Source organism: Drosophila sulfurigaster, chromosome 3 (genome assembly GCF_023558435.1).
Source record: "Drosophila sulfurigaster albostrigata strain 15112-1811.04 chromosome 3, ASM2355843v2, whole genome shotgun sequence".
Classification (NCBI taxonomy): Eukaryota; Metazoa; Arthropoda; class Insecta; order Diptera; family Drosophilidae; genus Drosophila; species Drosophila sulfurigaster.
Window position 1 is genome coordinate 40,631,179 of NC_084883.1, and position 13,504 is coordinate 40,644,682.

Consider the following 13,504-nt stretch of genomic DNA (forward strand, 5'->3'; position numbering starts at 1 on the left):
GTGCAGCTGACAAGCTGTCTTAACGATCATTATGAAATTAACTTGTAATGCTTGAAAGAAGGAGTTTTGTGATGTAATATTTAGCTAACCATGTGTTAGTATTAATATTGAATTCTTGTGGAATCAAGAAGAATTTCTTAGTGAAATAAGAGACGACTGAGTTTTATTTTTTGAGTAAGATTTAGATACAGAAATTGTTGAATTCATAAAGTTTCCTTTTAAAATCTTCAGAATATTAATTTCATTATTATTCAAAGTTTAGAATTGAACTCTATGGCTCTAAAAGTATAAGCAAGGCAGCTGAGAAGTTTAGTCTGAATTATTGCTCAATGTAAATTAATTTTGTTTAAGGGAAGTTTCTTCAAACAATAGCTCAATATGACAAATATTAAATGTGGAATAAGAATAGAATACAAGAATAGAATTACATTTATTATCTGAAAGATATTAAAAGAAAGATATATTTATATAAATTCAATATATTTTTTCTGCAACAACTTCTACTACAAGCTGGCTGATTATGCCACAAGTTGCAAAAGGAGACAAGTCCATTGAGCTGTGAGCAAGTGCAAATTACTCAAGCAAGTTTGCTCAAGAATCTTTTGTATCGAATGCTGATTAAATTAAGAGCACTTCTCGTTGGCTGTCGTCACAAGTGTTCGGTCAGCTGTTTGAGCATTTCATTATCCCTTTTATGAAATGCATATACTTAGTCATAGTTTACTTTTCTTTTATTTCTGTGTATTTTTTGCTTAATTTTGCAGTTTCTTTGTGCATGTGTTTAACTTGGTGATGGCGTTGTGCATGATGTCGATGACGATGACGATGTCGATGATGATGACGATGGGGCTTTCATCTTGGGCTGCCATTCAATATTTTAATATGACAACTTTTCGCTTTGGCCCTGACGCTAATTGCACTTTGCCTGTCAAAGTTGTGAGCGAACATTAATGAGCTGCCTGCAGCCTGGCTACCCATTTATTCTCGCTCCTTGTCTTGCTCCTTGCCTCGACTGTATTGGTAACCTGCATTCTGTGGCCTGACTGCCTGACTGCCTGTTGCCTGCTGCTGATGCTATCCTGTTCTGTGCTCTGTCCTCTTCTCTGCTTATGGCCATTGATTAAGTTTAATCAATGGGCTTAAGGCAACTTCTGTGCATTGTAATTAAAGTGCAGCAACTACAACGCACAACGACAATGGCAACGAGAAGGCGACGACGACAGCGCGATGGCGATAACAACAGCCTTATAAAAATTAATTAAGCCTCATGCCACAGCTCGAGTTCGAGTTCGAGTTGTTGCTGCTGTTGTTGTTGTTGGTTCGCAGCTCTTTAAGTGCAAGTACAACATTGTTTTTCAATTAACAATCAACAACAATGCCGCAACAATGCGAATACACAATGTGCAGCTGCAACTGCAACTGCCACAGCGACTGAAGGTTGCAACAGCGCCGCGTCAAATGAGACAAAAATTACCTGCCGCAAAATGTTGCAACGCTCGGCACAAAACTGCACCTGTAATTGCAATTGTTGTTGTTCATTAAGCTGTGCCAATAGTTGCATCAGCAACAGCTTGCCTCATGCCACAGCCACGCCCCCTGCCACGCCTTCTCTCTCCCTGTCATAATTAAGCGCTGCGTTGGCTCATTACGCTGCTGCTGTTGCTGTTGCTGCTGCTGTGGTTGGGGCGAAACCGCAAACTTTAATTCTATTAGCAAACGTTAAATGTGCTTGGCCCCAAAAAGTGGGCGTGGCATGAGCTGTGGAGGGAGGCACTAACAAGCAGGCGCTGCGTAATTTTATTTAAATCTGAATTCATTAATTCGTCATAATCCCCCAATCATTGCGCCGCCTGCGATGAGAACTTCAAAAAGCCATCAACTACAGACGTTGCTCTGTTGCTCTTCTGGTTGCCGCTTGCCGCTTGGCGAGTTGCCTCCACTGTTGCTGTTGCTGCTGCTGCTGCTGCCACAGTTAGTGGCAGCCATTCATTTGGCTCATTTTGTGTACAAAAATGCTGCGCCCGCTGGAAACGCCGACGCTTCATTATCGTAATCGTTATATAAAACAGCGGGTAGACTACGACGACGACGATGGCGACAAAGACAGACACTTCTCGCAGTCTGTGTGTGTGTGTGAGAGTGTCTCCTTGTCTCTCTCTGTGTGTGTGTGTGTGTGTGTTTTTATGCGTTCTGCGGCACATAATGTGGCTGTGTCCTAGACGAAGTCGCTGCTGCTGCTTCTTCTGTTGCTGCTGTGCCTGACATTAATGAATGTTGCCGAGCAGAAGAAAGAAAAGTAAAAGAAAGAATATAGCAGCAAAAAAAAAAAAAAGAACTGCTGCGGGTGATTTTTATTTATGCGCCATACATGAGAGATGCGCTGGCGAATGCCGAAAATAAAAATGAAGAAAAATACAACTTAAAAGCAGCCATCGACAAGCGACGACGACGACCGATAATAAATTGCTCGCACATGTGTGTATGTGTGTTTGTGTGTGTGTGCGCGGCACGTCTGCGGCATGTGTCTCTAAAATCACTTTCACCGCAATTTCAACAACAAATTGCAATACAACAAACTTGCTATTTGCCTGCTTCAACTATTACAGCTTTTAGTTTGCCTTAAGAAATGTTGTGGAAAGGTGAACTGAGCTCAATCAATTGATGAGGCCAAAGTTTGCTATTTTACTTGAACATTTTTGAAAACATAAAATAGTTTATGTGGCCAATACAAAGTAAGCGAATATTTTCTATATTTGCTCTTCTAATTTTCATTAAACATTTGAAATAACCACAATAAATTTATTGCCCTAATAAACTGTTTTCTATATTTAAAAATTTGAATATTGCTTATTTATTTATTGTTCTATTTATTTGCTTATAGACTTTTGTCAGTGAACATTTTAATAAACATAAAATAATTATACCCCTTAATAATTATCAAAAATTGAGCTACTAAACAATAAACTTGCCTTTACTTCCATATACTTGTAGAGAGAGAAATAATTAAGCTTCTGTTAGTTGTATTTCTACTTTACTTTACTATTTCAATTAATGTTCAGCAATAATTTGTGTGGCTTCAAAAACAACAAAACTGTATTACCCCTTACTTTTTCCAAGGCCACATAGCAGTATCATGAATACTAAACAGTTTTCTAGACATGCTTTAAACATGGTATTCACCTTACAATTAGACCCAAAAATTTTAAATTTACATATTCATCTCGTCTGAAAAATGTACTTAGCTCTGCTTAGTTACATTCTTGCCCCAAAAAAGTACCTTTTAAAATGCCGTAAAATCGCGACGAAATTGATTTCATTAAACCTTTCTGCTGTTGGTTGCAACAGTCGTTAAATCATCAACATTTGACCGCTCCAAACGAATGCCGAATGTCGCCTGAAAAGTTCTAACTGGATAATTTGCAGTAATTCATCTTTCTGGCTGCCCTTTTTCCAGCTTCTTCCTTGAGTTTTTTTTAACGCTCCCTTGATTGCGAGCATTGCTACGATTTCCCAGGGATTTTAGGCGTATTGAGAAAAAAGAAAAGTCTGAACATTTTAAAGCTGTCGTCGCATTTAATGAAAGCTAGACGCTGGTTTCACTGGCCACTCCACAGTGGAGTGGAGTGTACTTACACTGCACTACACTTACTTATTTTCATTTAGACTTTTTTTTTTTTTTTGGTGTGTTGGCTCTGGATGAAAAAGCAAAGAAAAAAGTGCGAGAGGAGGCGGTAGATGAAATGAACTTTTTGGTAGCTGGACGTGCGAGTTGTCTGAGTGCTGAAGCGGGAGAGGTGAAGGGAAAGGGAAGAGGAAAGGCAATGGAACATCTTTCAAAAACTTTGCGAGGCGACAGCAAAAAAACAGCAGCAGTAGCTAAACGAGTATATGCCACATATATCTGGCATATAATATGTATGTATGGTATATATACTGTATGTGTGTGTGTATGTAAGCACATGACTGCGTGCGGTTGAAATATAGATAAACTTTTTTAAGCTCGTATTTATTACATATTTGGCTGTAAGTAGAATTTAAGTTGCTTTTTGCTTCGCAGCCGCCCGGGGCCAACGCGACGTATGAGTAATGCGCACACACACATAGATACTTACATTTATATAAGTGGAGTGAAGTCGCTGTGAGACTCGCAGTGCACTCAAGCGAAATGTTTGTGACAAATTTGCAATCAAAAACGCATCAATTGGCAGAGCAACAACAACAACAACAACAACAGCAGCAACAACAACGACGACGACGGCATTAATGAGCGGAGTCAGCATGGCACAGCGGGTGATTTATACATATATATGTATGTACTAAGTACGACTGCGAGTGTATTTCAATTAAAAAAGGATTCAGATTTGTAATCCGCAACATTGGTTTTGTTGCGTCCGTTGCGGACCCACAACATTAGCATCACGAATGAAACGCAAGTATGAATATTAAATTGTGTATGGAGATTTGAGCAATTAAGTGCAACAGAGACAGCAATACCAGACAGAGAGCGATAGAGAGAGAGAGAGGGAGAAGAACTTGCACTGAATGGAAAATGGCAATGATGGAAAAGCTTTTGCATAGTTTATGCCCTTGGCTTAGTAGATCAACTATTAATGGAAGAAAGAGTGAAATTTTATGGCAAGCAAATCGAGGTAAAGAGCAAGCGAGAGGTCACAACAGCTGCCCTTAGCTTACCAAAGGTCACAGCACACACACAACACAAAGCGAGCACAAACAATATTTACATATGAATGTGTGTATGTGCTTGTGTGTGTGCTTGTTGTGTTTGTGTACAGCTTGTCACGGAAATGAAGTAGAGTTTTTAATGCGGTGGGTTGATTTGGGTTCTCAATTGAATATGAAGATGATATAAGCAGTTGCTGCGTTGCCAACCACAGTTGTTTGATTTCGCATATGGAGAAAAAAGCAATCCCCTCAGTTATTATTTATAACTGAGAAAGTCCCCTCGTAGCAGCAACCACAGCAATGTTGACAGTTTTCATTGCTTACCACACATGTTTGCAGCTTGTCACTGCTGTTTCTGGGATGCGTCTATGTGACTTTCATAGCAGGGAATTGCTGTTCTTCTGTTCGATTCATAGCATTCTCTGCAATTCCCATAGTATTGAGTAGCTATTTTCTAGTTGATTCTCAATGTTGAAATGTAACATTGTAACATTTGTTTGCTTCTCAAATCAGTAAGTAACTGCCCATCGAGTCGTTTTTTAATGTTGCGTTTAACCTATTTTAAATAGAGCAACTCTTCTCTGCGATTCTTATATCAGTAACTGTAACTGATGTTCTAGTCGATTCTTCATGTAACCATTTGGAAACAGAATGTTATCAGTGCAACACTTAGCTGAAGTTCTCATAGAAGTTTCTGACTGCTCTTCTAGTCGATTCTCAATGATTTGACTGGTATTTTAGTCGATTCTCAATGTTGTGATTCAACATTTGAAAAGACTATCAGTACGGCTGTTCTCAGAGTAGCCTTCTCCGTGTTACTCATAGAATTGAGTAACTGTTTTTCATTGCGAATCTCATACAAGTGTTTAGCTGCTCTTCCATTCGATTCTCAATGTAAGTAAAGTTTCTCTAAAATAAGTGCGGTGTAGCGCGTTTTTGTGATTTTGAGAGCACTGTTTGTCTACTCTTCTACTCTATGGACATTGTTAGAAATAATCCTTATAGTAGAGCTATCAGGCCAGCGGTTCTCTCCGCTTTTAGTCGTTTCGTAATGCTGTAAGTAACCTTTTTTGTAAGTGCGGAGTGACGCCTCTCTGCAATCCTCGGCGTTGCGTTTAACCTTCCTATCAGTTACCTTACTAATAGCCTCAGCTAAGCTTTAATAGCAATTGATAATGCTGCTTAAAATAACTTTTGGGTGGCAACAACTCAGTTGCCAACTGTGTGTTTTTTTTTTTTTTCGGGCCCATTTCACGATTTGCCTGATTTGCACATTATTTTCCATCATCTTGGCGTGCTTGGCCATACAAATCTTAGGGATAAGTTAGCAATTCCGGGGGTAATGGCCTGCTATTATTGAGCTGGCCATTACATGTATTTTATACTAATGAAAAGAGCTCTCCACTGTAAAGCCTACAACTTGTCATCACTTTTAATGAGATGGCCACAAGAAGCAGCAACAACAGAAAAGAAAAAAAGGAAAGTTTTGCCACTTTTTCTGCAACGTTTGCTGAAAAGATTCTTAAGCTTTTGCATGGCTACACGCAAAGTCCACACAGATTCGCGTTAGCTACTAAAATTTAATTAATATCGATTTCGGATTTGAAAAGGTTCACTCCTTTCTTCCCCTCCCAACTGCGTTTGCTTTCTCTTGGGGGTCGGGCTTTTGTGCGCCCACGCACACACACACGCACACATATTGGGGCAGATTTTGTGGCAGGCCAACAACTTGAGCGGGTTATATACAAAAAATGAAGACGAGCGCACAAAAAGCGACCCCGAGGAGGAAGTGAAAAGGAGGAACGGGAACGGGAGATGGGAGATGGGAGACGGGTTCATACAAAGATGTTACAGCTTAGGCAAGAACTTGCATGCCTCGGCAGTGAAAAACTTTTAATCTTTGCGAGCATAAGTAAGATATATGTACTTTGTGGAGTGCGATTCCACATGAGATCTCACTAAGAGTAAGTCTACATAAAGTACATGTGTATGCGTGTATGTGTGTGTGTTTTTGATTCAAACGAAAGCAGCTGCTCAATATTTCGCAAGGACTTGGACTTGCGAGTGGAATTGAGATTTCTAATGGGATTGGTTTTTCCGACTGGTTCACAACTCCCGGACAGCCGTCTAAACTTGTCCGACATCCAACGTTATGTGTGTGTGTGTGTGTGTGTGTAGGTATATGAAAACAACTTGCTGAACAATTTTCGTTAATTAAAATATTTTCAATGTGTAGTTATATGCTTTGCTAGGGCTGCTGGTCTGGTTAGGTTTGGCTTGGTTCGGTTTGGTCTACGTTTGGCCCCCAGGTCCTGCTCGGCCTGCTAAGGATGCTCGAATTACAAAGCAAATTATAATTTCATGAAAGTTAAACGAGCAACTCTCTGCCCAGCACAGCACAGCAGAGCTCTCTCGCTGTTGGGGGTCACGAGCTCGAACCTCGAAGCTGAAAGCTGAAAGCTGGAGATGGAAGCGCGTGGGCGAAACTGTTCTCTGAATGCGCACTTGAGTGCAAAGGTGGCACCGGGTCGCACCGCTGTGCCCGAGATTGTGAATTAAACATGCTGAGATAGCAAGAGAGAAAGACAGAGAGCGGGAGAGAGAGAGAGAGCGGAGAATCGCTGTATATAAGAATAAAAAAGCGAATGGCGGTAGGTTGACCGGAAGCATTGGACGATGCCCCAAAACTCAGCAGAAGAACGAGCGAATAATAATAACACAAAAAAAGCAGCCAAATCGCAAAAGTGAGAAAGAGAGAGAGTGTGATAGAGAGAGAGAGAGAATAAAAAGTGTAGCGCGAGCGTGGAAAAAATGCCATTGCTTTTTTTTGTGTGCAAGTGCGAATTTATGTCTTCAATTATTCAACGCCTCATTTGTATGCCCCAACTCCCAGCATGTGCCCATTGAGTGTATGCCAATGTGAGTGTGTATGTGCAACTATGTGTGTGTGTGTGGGTGCCATGCTAAAATGCCAGCATGCATTTCCGTTTCCGGCCAGTGCAATGCCGCCGCTGCCATTGCATATGGCTGCACATGTGCGTCGTCCTTGCTGTCGTTTGCCTTTCGCCTTTTGTGCTGCTTGCTGACTTTGTTCCACCTTCACTCCCCTCTCCCCCTCTCTACTCTATACCGCCTCCTTGGGCCCGCCCGGGCAATTGAAATTTCAACTGGCGCAAAAGTAATTCAATTCAACGGCAGCCCCGGAGACGTAGAGCAGCAGTCAGAGAGAGAAAGTGCTCTAGAGAGAGAAGAGAGAGGGAAGAGGAGGGAAGCATGTCCCCTGCATATCCTTATATAACTTGGGGCAAGCAGATGCCTGCGCTGTAAGGCAGAAACCAACAGCTCGCAACCGGCAACAACGAACGCATTTAAGAAGTTATTGTCATAAATGTTTGAGTTTGTTTGTTTTGCTTTTGTTGTTGTTGTCGTTGTCCTCTCTCTCTATGGTCTCCTTCCAACGAAACTCGCTAAATCAAATTCTGTTGCTGTTTGCTGTGGCAAAAGACACAACTTTTATTTAGCCACTGCCACCGCCACCGCCACCGCCTGCCAATTTGCAATTCTAATGTAATTTTTTCGCGAATCATAAGTTAGAAAATGCCCCCCCAAAAAAACCCGCACACACACAGAAAATTCTATGCGATGTCTTCTTGGAGGCCTCGTGTCGTCTGCCTGTCGCCCTGTCCGCCCTCAGGGAACGCCTTTAAAATGCCTCGGCCAATGTCTTTTGACCAATTGTAAATTCCCCGTTTTCCTTTTTTTTTTGTATTTTGTTGGGTCCACTTGTTAGTCCCCCTCACATTAATCGATCACAACAGCAATAACAACAAAAAATATGTTAATTTCTGGCATGTTCATTGCGTTTTCCGATGCGTAAGAAAATGAATTCGAAATTCAAAAGTAACAAAGCAGATCGAAACAGCAAATGCTCTGCCTTTTATTAACTATTAAATTTTATCTCAATTTTTGTCAAACATTTATTTTTATTTGTGTTGAATTCTAAACCATTTCTTTTGACTTTAATCGTTCCTTTTCGATTTCAACTATTATCTTGAAGACACATTTGCTGTTGCTGAGCGCATTTAGCACTTACATAAAATCCTTAAAGCTAAGTCCTAAAGTCACTTGCTTGCCTGCAGCTATCAATTAGATTGTCTAAGCCAACGCGTTGAGCCCCTGAAAGGGCATTTTAAAAAGGGCTTGCAAGAATAACACACATATACATACAGAGAGAGAGGGCGAGAAGTAAAAGGCTAAAAGAAAAACAGAAACAACAATTGAGGCAAATACAAAGCCAAACAATGCGACGCATTTACATTTGCATTATTTAGCATTTAAGCGTCACGCGTTGCGTAAACAAATTGTATAAACAGCCAACGAAACCAACAACAACAGCAAAGACAGTAGCGAACAACAACTACAATAAAAATAAAAAGCTAAAGGAACAAGCTGGAAAAAGTGAAGCGCGTAATTCATTAAACAATTTTTTATTTGCCAAAAAATAAAGAAACTGAACAAAAAAGAATGCTGGGAGCGGCTGTAGGCGTGGCCAGAGGCGGCAACCCAACGGCAATGAGTTTCAAGTTCCAAAGCTAACAAGGCGCTCATAGCATCCCCTAGAGCGAAGTGGGGAGATTTCCTTTATTTTTCTTTTTTTTAAATAGTTGCTCTAAAATCTATGTATTTGAATTTAAATTGCAATTGGAGCGGCAGCTTTAATATCGAGAGCATAAAATAAATCAGTTTTTTTTCAGCATCTTTTGATTTATTTGGAAGGTGTTGATGGGAAAATTTGTTGTAAAGTTATATGGAAATTTGTAGACAGATTTGTAATTAAATCATAAATTATGAGAATACAAAATGTTGATACTCAATTTTAATAGAAAAGACTGAGCTTTAATCTTGATAGTTGCACATTAATTTGCTTCATTAATTTTTTAGATGAAAGCGCATGTGATTGGAGCTTTTGATATATTTTAGTATTATTGCGGAATATTAATTCGGTATATTTAAGAATAATACCGCACTGTCTTGCTTTTATTAGAGCACACTCGACTGTAGTTTTCTTACTTGTTCTTAAGTTATTCGTAAAACAATAATTTTAGTTTTAAACTTTAATTCATTTTTGCGATGCTCAAATCTAGAGAAGCTGTTATCAGAAGGTGAAAGTTTTAGTGGTAGTTGTAGAGTAGATTTACAATAAGGTAGCAACATGAAACAGATTTTTAAAGTTAACATATTCATTTGATTTCTGCAATTCCATGACAAAAGAGCTTTTGTTGAAAATATTGATGTCAACTTGTAGTAAGACTTACAGGCTTTATTTGAGAAGATTGTTAATAAAGGAATGCTAAGCATAAAAGAAATAGCAAAATATTTAAATCTAACTAATATGTTTATAATAAGACTCGAATTGTAAAGCTAAGAATATTGTAGTAAAGAAACATGGCCGAAATTTCAAGACAGAAACAGAAAGCATACTACTCTCTTGCTCTTTAATACCAAAAAGCTCTCTCGAGAGAAAAGTAAGTTAAAATTGAGTTGAAAAGCAGCAGAGACCGAAAAAGAAATGCCATAAAGCTGGCTTAAATAATTGTATTATGCCAAATAAATATGGAAATGTGTTTGTCGTCGTATTTTTGAAGTAAACTTCTTAGGTAGCTGCCACAGCACACATAGCAAGAGAGAGGACTACTTGGCATTTTTAAAGCCTGGTCACACTCTCACTCTCTACACACACACACACACACACACACATACAACGAGGGGGCATACACACTACACACAGATGCACTTATTGGTTTACTTGTTTACATGACAAGCTGCTCGTTTTCACACTCTTTCTTATTTGCTTTAACATTTTCGCATGCATATGCAAGCAGCCCAAGAGCGCACACACACACACATAGTCCCAAACAAGCACACACACACACACACACACTCGCTAGCAAAGGATGCTGCTGTCCAGCAGCCAAGCTCTTTCGTTCTAGAGTTGTAGTTGTTCGGTGTTAAGTCCTGCGGTGGCATCCACACACATGAGTGTGCAAGCGATTGTGCGAGTATGTGTGTGTATGTGTGTGTGTGTGTGTGCACTTTAAGTGCGCTTGTATGCGTTGCACTTGTTTGCAGTGTTTTTACATCGAATGTTGATTGTACAAAACCACTGAACAAGAAAAATTAATTATACAAAAACGTCACCGCCAAACAGCTACCGAAACTGTTGACCCAACCCCCAAGGCTGCTGTCGTTGTAGTTGTCGTTGTTGTTGTTGTTCTGGCACCTACGCTGACGTGGGTAGAAAATATATATATTTCGTATACGTTGCAGATAAACGAGTTTATGCCTAACCAACAGACACAACTGGACAGCAGCCACACATCGAGAGAAAGAGAGCGTACAATCGGACAGTTGAACATATGAAGATACAACATGCCTGGGCATCTCTGCATATATTTCATTATGTTTATTTATTATTTAACGTATTCGGTAATACGAAAAGGATGCAAAGCGATGCGATGCGAAGCATTGCGAGTTAGAGCCTTGTCGAGGCAAACCGCAATGTTTAAAACGAAACTAATAAATCAGACACAAAGCAGACAAATAACCAAGCAGATGGTTAGACAGCAAGACATGGCATGAAGAGACGAAGACAGAGGGAGAGGTAGGAAACGAGAGAGCGAGAGACAGCTACATTGTTGCAGCTGTTGCCAGCATTTTCTATTCTAAATAAATCAATTCATGCAAACGCTTGAAATACGCATCAAAATGTTTAAAATCGACTAAAATAACAACCACAAAACAACGGCAACGGCAGCGACGCAAAACAATGCACAGAACTGTAGCAAATAGAAAAAGCATTTTGGCAAAAACATAAATTTTATATGCTAAATGCCATTTTCGACCAAATTGGTTCGAACGACACCCCAAACGACCAAAAAAGCGGAGAACGGTGAGCGGGGGCGGCTTTTAAGCAAATGCAAAAACTTGTAGCATACTTTTAAGCGCTGGCAGTGCTTAAAACGCAGCCAAACGCAAAGGAGTTGCTAAGGAGGGTAACGGCAGAGGGGGAAGGGGAACTGGTGAATGCCGCGGGCTTGCTACGTGTTCAAGTGTGAAGCTGGCACTGCCACGCCCCCCAACAGAAGCAGGCGTTGCTAACGCCCAGCGTCTTTGGTGGGCGGCACAAATCGACGCTGCAAGCGCTTAAGTATTTTTTTCTTTCTTTCACATTTTTCCCTCTCTCTCTCTCTCTCTCCCTCTATTTTGTTGCTGTTGTTGCAGCACTCTTTCTTTATATATTTTTTTGTTTTTGCTTGTTTCGCCGCACGGAAACTGCGTTTTTTGCATTCTTTTTGTTGTTGCTGCTGCTGTTGCTGTATGGCATTGCATTTAGATGTTGATGTTGTGCTCAGCTTTTGTTGCGGTGCTTAGAATTGCTTGCCCAACCACACTTCACTTTCCCCCCCTTTCCTTCTCCTTCGCTACTCGCGCTAGCTCCCTATAGAATCAAGTTTTTATTTCAAGCAGCTAACGGAAGTGTTGCTCTTATTGTTGTTGTCCTTGCTGATGCTATGGCTGTGGTTGCTACTGCTGTTGTTGTGTATATACGAAATTGCAGCTAAGAAGTAAGCAGGGCACTGGAAGGGGGAAAGGGGGAGAGTTGCGGGGTTGACTGCCCGCCGGGTCTGCTGGCAACTTGGAGTTTTATGCTCGCGCACAGTTTTAGTCAACATTGTGGCACATGCAACACACTAGAGCTGATGACAACGACAATAACTGTAATGAAACTGAGATAAGCTGCTGCTAGTACAACTCATGGCTGGCCTGGGCCCACATTTGTGGAGAGGGGATCGCAGGAAGTCCAGGGGAAAGTGTATGTGTGTGTGTGTCTGGTAGTCGCCGCAGGACCAAATCGCTTGCTCATTTGTTGCTCTATTCACTGCTGTTGTCACGAGTTCTGCACTAGTCTAAAATTGTTCTCTGCTGAACGATTTACACTTTGCGACTATGAAAATAATGGGCGAAAAACTTATAATTGAGCAAAGAAAAGTCGATATCCAGCTAAATAACTATCATTTCCAAATAATTAACACAAGTTCTGGAGAACTGCTAATAAGAGAGTCTAAAGAGTTGATTATAAAGAACTGTTATATATTTCATACAGATTAATATTCAAGCACCAAATTTGACTTTTACAATTGCTATATGAAAAAGTGGTAAATGGGAAATAGTTTTTATAAGTGTTGAATTTTATTGAAACTTAAAAATAAAATTTCATATTTTATTTATGTATCATTATTTTGTATTTATTAAAGAAATAAAATAATATCAAATTTAAATTCTTTACTAATAAATTTATTTTATTTCTTTACAGCTGTCTTCCCAGCATTTCCCCTTAACGCATGCAATTAACCATAATTCGAAATCCCAAATCACATTGTCGACGAATATAATTAAATTAATTGAATGATGTCTTCGAGTCTTGTAAATGCCTTTGCATAAATTTAACGCCTTTGCGGCTTATAATTCCCAAAATCGTGTATTAAGGGTTGCAATTAGCATACTTATTTCTCAATTCCCAGTATGTTTTTTTTTGGTTTGTTGTTCGCGCTTCCCCGATTGAAATTTCCAATCAGTTTTCATTATGTGAAATCTGTGGGAAATCACAAGAAAATTACTTAGCGCTGATTAGCTGACCATTTATTTTGGGAGAAACGAAACGAATAACGCTTGAAGTGCATAATTAAAAAAATTTGCCACTCTGCAAGCGTGTTGTCCCTCCCCCTCCACGAGTGAAACTGTAACAAACCATCGCCATTCA

At 39.9% G+C, this 13,504-nt stretch overlaps 1 protein-coding gene across 8 annotated transcripts in view; it reads right to left on the bottom strand.

The window, feature by feature from the left end:
- The window catches only part of LOC133841326 (RNA-binding protein Musashi homolog Rbp6), a 227,264-nt gene that overhangs the window by 30,197 nt on the left and 183,563 nt on the right, over positions 1 to 13,504 (bottom strand). The window lies entirely within an intron of this gene.